This window comes from Lactuca virosa, chromosome 7 (genome assembly GCF_052849685.1).
Source record: "Lactuca virosa cultivar CGN04683 chromosome 7, Lactuca_virosa_CGN04683_v6, whole genome shotgun sequence".
In the NCBI taxonomy this organism is placed as follows: Eukaryota; Viridiplantae; Streptophyta; class Magnoliopsida; order Asterales; family Asteraceae; genus Lactuca; species Lactuca virosa.
The window spans coordinates 149,376,063-149,384,522 of NC_136432.1; positions in this window are offsets into that span (position 1 = coordinate 149,376,063).

Consider the following 8,460-nt stretch of genomic DNA (forward strand, 5'->3'; position numbering starts at 1 on the left):
GAAGAAACTTCAAGCCAACAGGGTGCAGCTTCACGGATTCCTCCCCTTGATTCTGCTATTCCTACATCAATTCCATTTTCAAGTAACTCGACACAGGCACAGACCTCTCTGCCCCCTGTAAAAAGAAGGCATCAAAATTCGAGGCAGGGAGTGTCTATTCAAAGCCAAACACCACCAGTTTCAGCTACAGTTATCACCACAACTGTTACTACACCACCTCTACAATCTAAAGAAGGTCCAAGTACCGTGATTAAGACAGGCGGACCATCTGCTATTCCAGAATATTCCCCAACAAGGCCTTTGCCAGATGAGGCTTCTATCAGACTAGCTAAGTACTTGTCCCAACATATCCCAGAACCTTCCTCCCGTGGAAAGGGAATCTTTCGAGGAAGGTCGCTCAGGGGATGATAATACTTTAGTGTCTAAACTTCAAGAAGGAATTAGTATTCTGAAACTACAGAACATTGAAAAGGACATCATGCTTGAACAACACGGTAACTTTATCGCTGAGCTTCAACCAGAAAATGCTTCAAAGACAAAACGTATTACTGATCTGCAAACCAATCTTGGATCAATAACTGCCTTTTACTTCGATTTGAAGAACAAGTTATTTGAAGCTTTTGGGGATAAGCTTGAATCTTTGTTTCAGCAGCCTCATGGTATAGAAGAGCCTTCCACTGCTTCCGACCAGCCTTCCGAAAATGAAGCTTCTTTTGACCAACCTCCTCCTAGACCAAGAATCGTTGATTGATTTGAAAAAGAGCCTGTGAATGCCATTCCTCGGATAAAAATCAAACAAGGCAAAAGAACTGTCACTGCTGAGCAAAAGGAAGGCCTGCTTTTCTTAAAAAGCTCAAATGAGAATCGTAGGGCAGATGAACCTAATCTCACAGTGACTGAGATTAAAAAGAGGAAATTTGGTGATCAATATGGTGATCGTACCGGGATCAAGATGTGGGGTTATGACCCTGAGTCTAATTTATGGGTGGTTAAAAGGAATTCTGGTAACTCAGAATACTACAAAAACATCCATGATTTTAAATCCTGGACGAAGGTCGATCTCTCTGAGCTCTCAAGAGCTCCATTCCACAATCCTTCTAAAGATCCTAGTGCTACCACTTTCAAGCAGTTCTTGGATAGACAGGTCAGGGATAACTTCCCAACAATGAAGACGGCAAAAGCGTTGGTTAGAAAGGATAAGGATATTATTGATCCTGAAACTAACCAACCAATGAAGATCATGTTGTGGCCTGCTACAAATCAAGTCAAGGAGATTCCTATTCCACAACACTTTCGTGATGGACATCTTGACAATATGGAATTTTAGGCCTATGATGACGAAACGGAAACTGCGGCAATAAAGATCAAAAATAGCGAAACCGTTCTGAGGCTCATTAGCGCCAAGGATCTTCTGAGATTCAGAGAGAGAGACATTCATACCCTAGCCCGCCATCAGATCATTTGCAGAAGGGAGGTCATGGAAGCTGCTGCGAAAGAATTCACTGGAATGGTTGCCACGATCATAAAGGATAAACTTTGGATGGGATCCATGGGAAAATCTGACCTGAGGTTGTTCGAGAAACCAAGTACTTGAAGACCGTGCTAGCCACAAACCAAGGGGGAGATTGAAAGGCTATGATTTAGTGGTTTGTGCTAGGCATTTATCTTGTAATGATCTTGTTTTTGGTCTTGGGGTTGTCTATGGTGTGTGTATAGCTTTTGTATGTATGTGTGCGGCCGGACTCGTGTGTGTGGCAGTACACCCCATGTGCGGCCGCACACGCGTGTGTGTTTGTACACTCGTGTGTTGCTGGGGGTGATATAAATAGTAAGTGTCTGTGTTAGTGTCAGATGATGTAACTGTGTGTTTCCCAAGGTGTACCTAACATTTATGTGATATAGATGTGTGCATGCTTGGATTAATTCTTCTTCTACTCATTCTATACACTGCTTGATCTTGCATTTCAATTGATCACTGATTAGGATCTATTAGATTGGGACTTACAGATACTATAAGACGACAACAAGTTTAAAACGTACCAAGTTCATTACATTAAAATACTATAGGAGTGTTTTCGGCACTATATAAATAACTTATGTGATAATTTAAAAGACCCTTACGGATAGGTCTATAATTTTGGAGTGTATACTTCCAAGGTTTTATATAATTGAGAATTTATAGACTTAGTGTTAGAACAAAGTTCAATTAGGATCGTTAGATTTTATGGAGGCAAACGATTAAGAACGTAATTATAAACACGAGAATGGCTTTGAATGTGTCGTATGCTTAATGCTTCAACACCTTAGAAGAGCTCGATTAAGAACTTCGACTGTAGAGGTGTTTAGGCTTACAAAATAATAAACGTAATGATCAGCTTTTTCTAATGCATACATGCATGCATATTTATAGTAAAACCCTATTAGACAATCACGGATGGACAGGTCCAATCCGGATACAAAACATAAAGCCCATGACGCAACACAATTAAACCCAACAATCTCCCCCTTTGCTTCAATGGAACCGAAAGCTCACTTCGGTTGAGCTGCAGAAGACTTCTGTATTGCTTTGAACACCTTCGGAATGATAGCCAAAAGATGATGACGGAACGTTATGTACCACCGAAGCATGTCTGTGAAGTTCTTCTTATCAGCTTCCGAGTTCTGCTTGCACCGATGAATAATGTTGATGATGTGCTCTAAGCAGTCAGTTGAAAATAAATGTTTATCAACAAGAGCGAATAAAAATCTGTGAGCTTCGCCTTTGGATGTTCATGGATGTAAGAAGCCAACATCCTCTTCAAATGCTCCAATATCGGCTCATATTCTCTCGAATTTGTGAGCAGAATATTAAACAAAAGAATCCAGTCATGAGGATTTAGATTTGGAAGGTCTGCCAGGGAGATAATCGAGACCGAGTTTGCAGATCCTCGTGTGATTTTGAAATTGACATTTACAAACTTCCCAGCAGGGGAAGGCTTGAGCACCTTGACAGTAACAATCTTCTGGGCACTCCATGTCAAGTACTGAGGTTGTCCATACTTCAGATAGAAATCAATAAGCTCTCGGTCAACCTTTGGATGAGGAAAAGGAACCTCAGCAGTTGAATCAAAGCAGTGAAACGTGAATGCCTTTCGTGTTATCGGCATGTCGAACTGCGAGTCCTTAGAGTTGTCACAGTCAAACGAAGCAACAGGTTCCAACCAATAAATACTTGGAAACTCTATAGCTTGATTGATAAGTGCCTCTTTTCTCCACAAGGGAAACAAGGCCTTCTTTCAGTTCAAGGCTTCTTCTTCTTCCTTGTTTCTCCTTTCCCTCTCCTCAGCCTCCTTCGCAACCTTTAAATTTTCAGCCAACTCTCGGTCTCTCTTCTTTCTTTTGAGAGCCTCAGCAATGGTTTCTTCCACATCACTATCACTGTCATCATTGATCTCCTTTTGCTTGGCTTGTGAACCAGAACCTGAACCTACATGACTTTCGGTTGGGTAGTTTCTGTTTTCACAATCACCTTCTGTTGGGCACCTTCTCCCCCTTGTTTTGGAGGTGTGAATATCTCCGAAACACCCTTCATCTCGTGTAACAATGCAAGGGCAGGAAGAAGTTTGGTAGTGAGATGATTCCGAATGGTCAAAGTGAGGATAGGATCATGAGCACCAAGAATGTTGGTGAGCATATCCTTCACATCTCCTGCACAGCTGCGAAAAACAGCTCTCTCTGTCTTCAACAAACCAATTTCTTTTTCAGCTTGAGCCAGCTGAACCTTATGAACTTCAATCGTTGATGCTTGTCGAGTAAGTTCTTCCTTCAGAGCACTTTCTTTTGCCAAATCAGCGTGAAGAGATTCAAGTCTAAAATTCACCGAACTGATAAGTGAAGTGTTCTCAGCTTGGATGGATGAACGCACAGCCTAAAATTTTGTTTGCTCTTCTTGAAGAGACTTGGAGAAAGAATCCGCAGAAGCATTGACCTTTGCTGCATTTGTATCAGCATGCCCTTTAAGTGACTCAAGAAAGATTTGAGTACTATAAACAATATCATTAATATCAGTGGTGGCCTTTTGGCAAGAGGAGGTAGACTCATTAACAGCTTTGGTGGACTTTTCAATAGAGTCAGTGTATTGTTCAAGAGCAGTGTCCATAAAGGCTTTAAGCACAACACCACTATAGGACTTGCTGTCATCAAGCAACTTATCCAATTTCTCATGAATGCTCTGCAAGTGTTGGCTGGTGATAGGAGCATCATCATCCTCATAAGTAGGAAGCCGATAGGGACTGAAGTATGTAGAATCATACTCTTCATTAGCACCACCGAGAGTGGCACCGGAATCGGTTGAGTTGGTGGGTGAAAGAGGTTTAGTGATGACTGGAGGTTCGGTGTCAGTAGTTGCCCCCGTATCAGATACGTTGACTCCTACTGTCGGTTCAGTAATAGTAGTGGTAGTGGATTGGTAAATTATTAGAGGTGGTAAGGGAGTTGTAGAAATTGGAATGAAAGTAACTGGTGGTGGTGGATGTATAGAAGTTGTTGTTGGAGATGTGGTAGGTGGAGGAATAGGAGCAACCGAAACTGGAACTGTCTGTTTCGGTGATGGAGGTGGGGTTGGAATCTTGTTATGAGGAGATTCGGTTGGAGTAGGAGATCGGGGTGGAGTGTTTCCTCTCGGTGAGTCATGACGAATTTCCTCTTCTTCATCTTCCTTGTCATTTTCTGAGCTAGTAGGAGTGGGACTCTTGGACCTTTTTGCCATCTTTTTAATCTTCTTTGGTTTAGAAGAATCCCCTGTATCAGACATTCGCTTCTTGGACTTGGAAGTCTTAGTAGAAGTTCGTTTACCTCGGTTACTAGGCTTGTCCACAGCATCTACGGCAGCCTGCTGTTCAGGAGAGAGGACTGTCGGTTCCTTGGGAGGAAGTTTGCGATAATCAGCCATAAGTTTACTTTCGGCTGTGACACATCTGTACATGGTTTCAGGGATAGAGCCAATGTGAGGGAACTTCAAAGGATCAGATATTAAGATTTTCTTGGTGTGAAAAGTGGCAATAGACGCAACTAGGGCATCCTTCATCACCAGAATTTCCAAAGAATTTATCGCCCTTCTGGTAATGAGAGTCCAGAATCGTGCACATGAGATTTCAGAATGCCTCCTTGTAGTGTTGAGGCTTTGCACCACTTGAGACCAGATAATCGTCCCATAATCAAGATTGAGACCATGCTAAAGGCCATAGAGAAGGGTTAGGAAACCCTTGCTGGTGCAATCAGATCCAACACTTCTCTCTGCCAAACTCTTGATGAGAAGAGTAAGCAGTCCATTCCATGGGGATGGTAGGCAGGACTTCTTAACCTTCGTTATTGTTGTTAGCACGTCAGTGTATCCCATTTCATAGAGCATCGAAAACAGTTTAGTGGTGATGAAATCTGGTGAAATCACAGATGAATCCACAGCGAGGTGCAACAGGGAACAGAATCTCCTTTTTGAAATAAAAGCCTTTTTGGAATGGATTTGAAAGAAGATTCTTTCCTTGTTCTTGTCATATGAAGCAGTTGAGTAAACTTGGGATAGAAGTGACATGGGAACTACTTCCACCTTTGTTAGGGCTAGAACCAGTGGAGAATACTTCAAACACTCAACCACCTATAGCATGTACGAATCATACACAAACAGATTGAGTTCGATAATCATGTTCTGATTTGGCTTGATTGAGAGCAATGAGGATGACGCAGTTTGATCGTGAACTGATGAAGAAGTCGCCATTGTTGATCGAAGGAAGAAGATGAACAGTTTGCACTTGCTTTGTAATTTCAAAGAATTTGTTGCTGGTAAAAGACAAATAAAATTAGAAACCTTTTATATACCGTTGCCAGGAGAGAGAAAAATCATTATGATAATGACGTGATCACTGAAACATCGCCTGAAAAAGCGCGATGTGACAGGTTGGGTACTCCCAGGTATACGTCAGCACGCGTGGGTATAGAGACCGTTCAAATTCACGCGCCCAAATTCTTATCCTCAACCGTCGTTTGAAATTCAGTTTTGCTCCAAGATGTAGAATTACCCCTGCTTTGCCAAAACAAAATTCGAACCAACAGCAACCAGAATGTTGGAAAATTGAAATTTTCGTGCAATAGAGTGACAAAAGATAAAGAAATAAATCAAATGTGTATTTGATGTGAGTGATGTCTCATTATAAGACATAAAGCAGGTGATTATGGGCAAGAATCGCTTCCTTCAAAGTCAAGAGAGACTTGAAGTGCTTGTGTGGTTTCCCGAAAAATACGATCAAGTGTTTGTTGAGATACATTGAAAGGCTTCTTTTAAATGTTAGGCTTTGGGTAGCTTATCTTCAACCGAACTTCGAGTCTTAACATAAGACCAAACGTGGTAAGAAGTACTTGTGAGACCGATGTGGTATGTTGAACAAGTAGGTAGGATATATTTTATAATGACAAAAGAAGTTATAGAAATCTCAAAAACAAAAATAAACTGGATCTTTAAGGGAAGAAAAGCCTTGGTGTTAGACAAATTCATAAAAGATCACTCAAAAATAAAAATGAGATTTCATTAGGTAACCAGTAAAATCTTGAATATTACAATTCACCATCAATTCGTCTTTGGTGTTGGATTGTGGGTTTCACTCAGTACTTGGTATTCGTAGCTAAGATCACAAACACAGATTTTGTGTAACCATAAACCTCAGTGGTAAGGACCGAGAGTCTCAAGGGTTACAGTGGTGAACCGAAGGTAGATGGAGAATATAAGGATGGTGATTTTAAAGAACCGAAAGTACCTCTGCCAAATAAATATGACAAAGCAGAAAACTCTGAACTCAACTGAGAAGAGTAAGGTAGCTCTTGACTTGGGAAGGGAAGAGCGAAAGGCTTAGAGCTTTTTTTCAAGCAGCCTACTCTGTGTTTGGGTTAACTATTGATTCAATAATAGCGACAAGAGCTTTTTCTTTCCTTTCAAAGAGGCATTCGATGCCATCATCATTGACTTATGCCTCCTCAACCTATCTGGAGTAGGTCTTTGCCGAGAAGTCATATATTATTTACGGGATAGAAAGTCCGTATAAGAAGATCGCCCGGGAGGGGGTTTTGCCACTAAATGCTAAATCGGATACTGTCTCCGAAGATAAATAACTAGGCTTTTTCGATTCACCAGTCGCGGAAGCTGAATTAAGAAGATAGGCCGCTGAAGGGTCTGTCTCCCGATCGGATGCTGTCCTTCTCAAGCTCAAGATACCCGATTTGGTGTTCGTAGATAGCACCTGACAGAGTTTAGTCAATTATCACGGATGAAAAAGTTAGCGAGCACAGGAAAGAGAGAACAGCTAGTCAAATTACAACCTTCTTCAACTGCTGAGTCAACCCTAAAAGTGGATCTGGCATCAAGCCTATCCCTTTAACCTTTTTCCGGGATCAAGTACTACTTATAGAGATAGAAAGCACCAAAGGTAAGGCGGGTTAAGTTAGGGCATCAGTTGCTTCAACTAAAGAATCAGTCAAAACGAACCCTGAAACTAAATCCGCAACAGAGCGAGTAGCCAGGTGTGAATGTTATGGATCTAGCTCTTCACGAGCAGCAGAGCTAGACAAGCAAGCAACAAGGCTTCAGCCGGGTGTTTATCCTGATGAAATAGAATATATGTATATACAGGCTCGCTACTACTACTCGAACTACCCGAGACAGAACCAGACTTGCGTAGGAAAGAAAACAAAGTAAGTCCTCTCCTTAGCTCTTAGGCTAGCTCGAGGGGAACTGCTGGCAAAGAATCCATGCTGGGAACAATCTCTCTCCGCTTGAATGTTCTCGCTTCCCTTGCCTTAACCCGGCATTAAAAGGCTCGTCACTTAGACTCTTCATCTTAGCTTGTAGCTGTTCGATTGTCCTCTGATTCTGCTCGGATCTTGTCCTGTGATGAAAAGGAACTGAGCTTCTGACAATGCCGATAGGAAATGAGATGATTACTAGTTGGAACTTCTATCCCGATTTGGCCTTTGGTCCGCTTTGTTGGGGTTTTGAGGGGTTTCTCCTTAGCGACCTATCAATATTAGCTTGGTACTTTCGCACGATCGGTACAAGCATCCGGTAGAGTTCTAGAGGAAAACCTATCCGAAAAAGTAAAGTGCAGTTGATTTCGCTTTTTCCTTCTTGTTTGGCAGGAGCAACTCCCCGCATAGAGGTTTGTTATGGGCATCGAGTGTGAAAAGTGTTGGATGGGACCGATAGCATGAGAGCATGATCCCCAAGCTTCTGATACGAATGAATAAGAGACTGAAGCATAATTTAATTACCAATTAGACTAGTAGTAGAAGACTGAAGCTACTGAGCTAGCGAGTTAGCGCAACAACTTACTGTCTTGTTTTCTTCGCTGCTTATTTTTTTTTTTTACAAAAGATTAAACGAAAGCGGTTGCTAATGCTTGTAGCTTGCTTCTGTCCTTAGTCAATTTTGGACTGAAG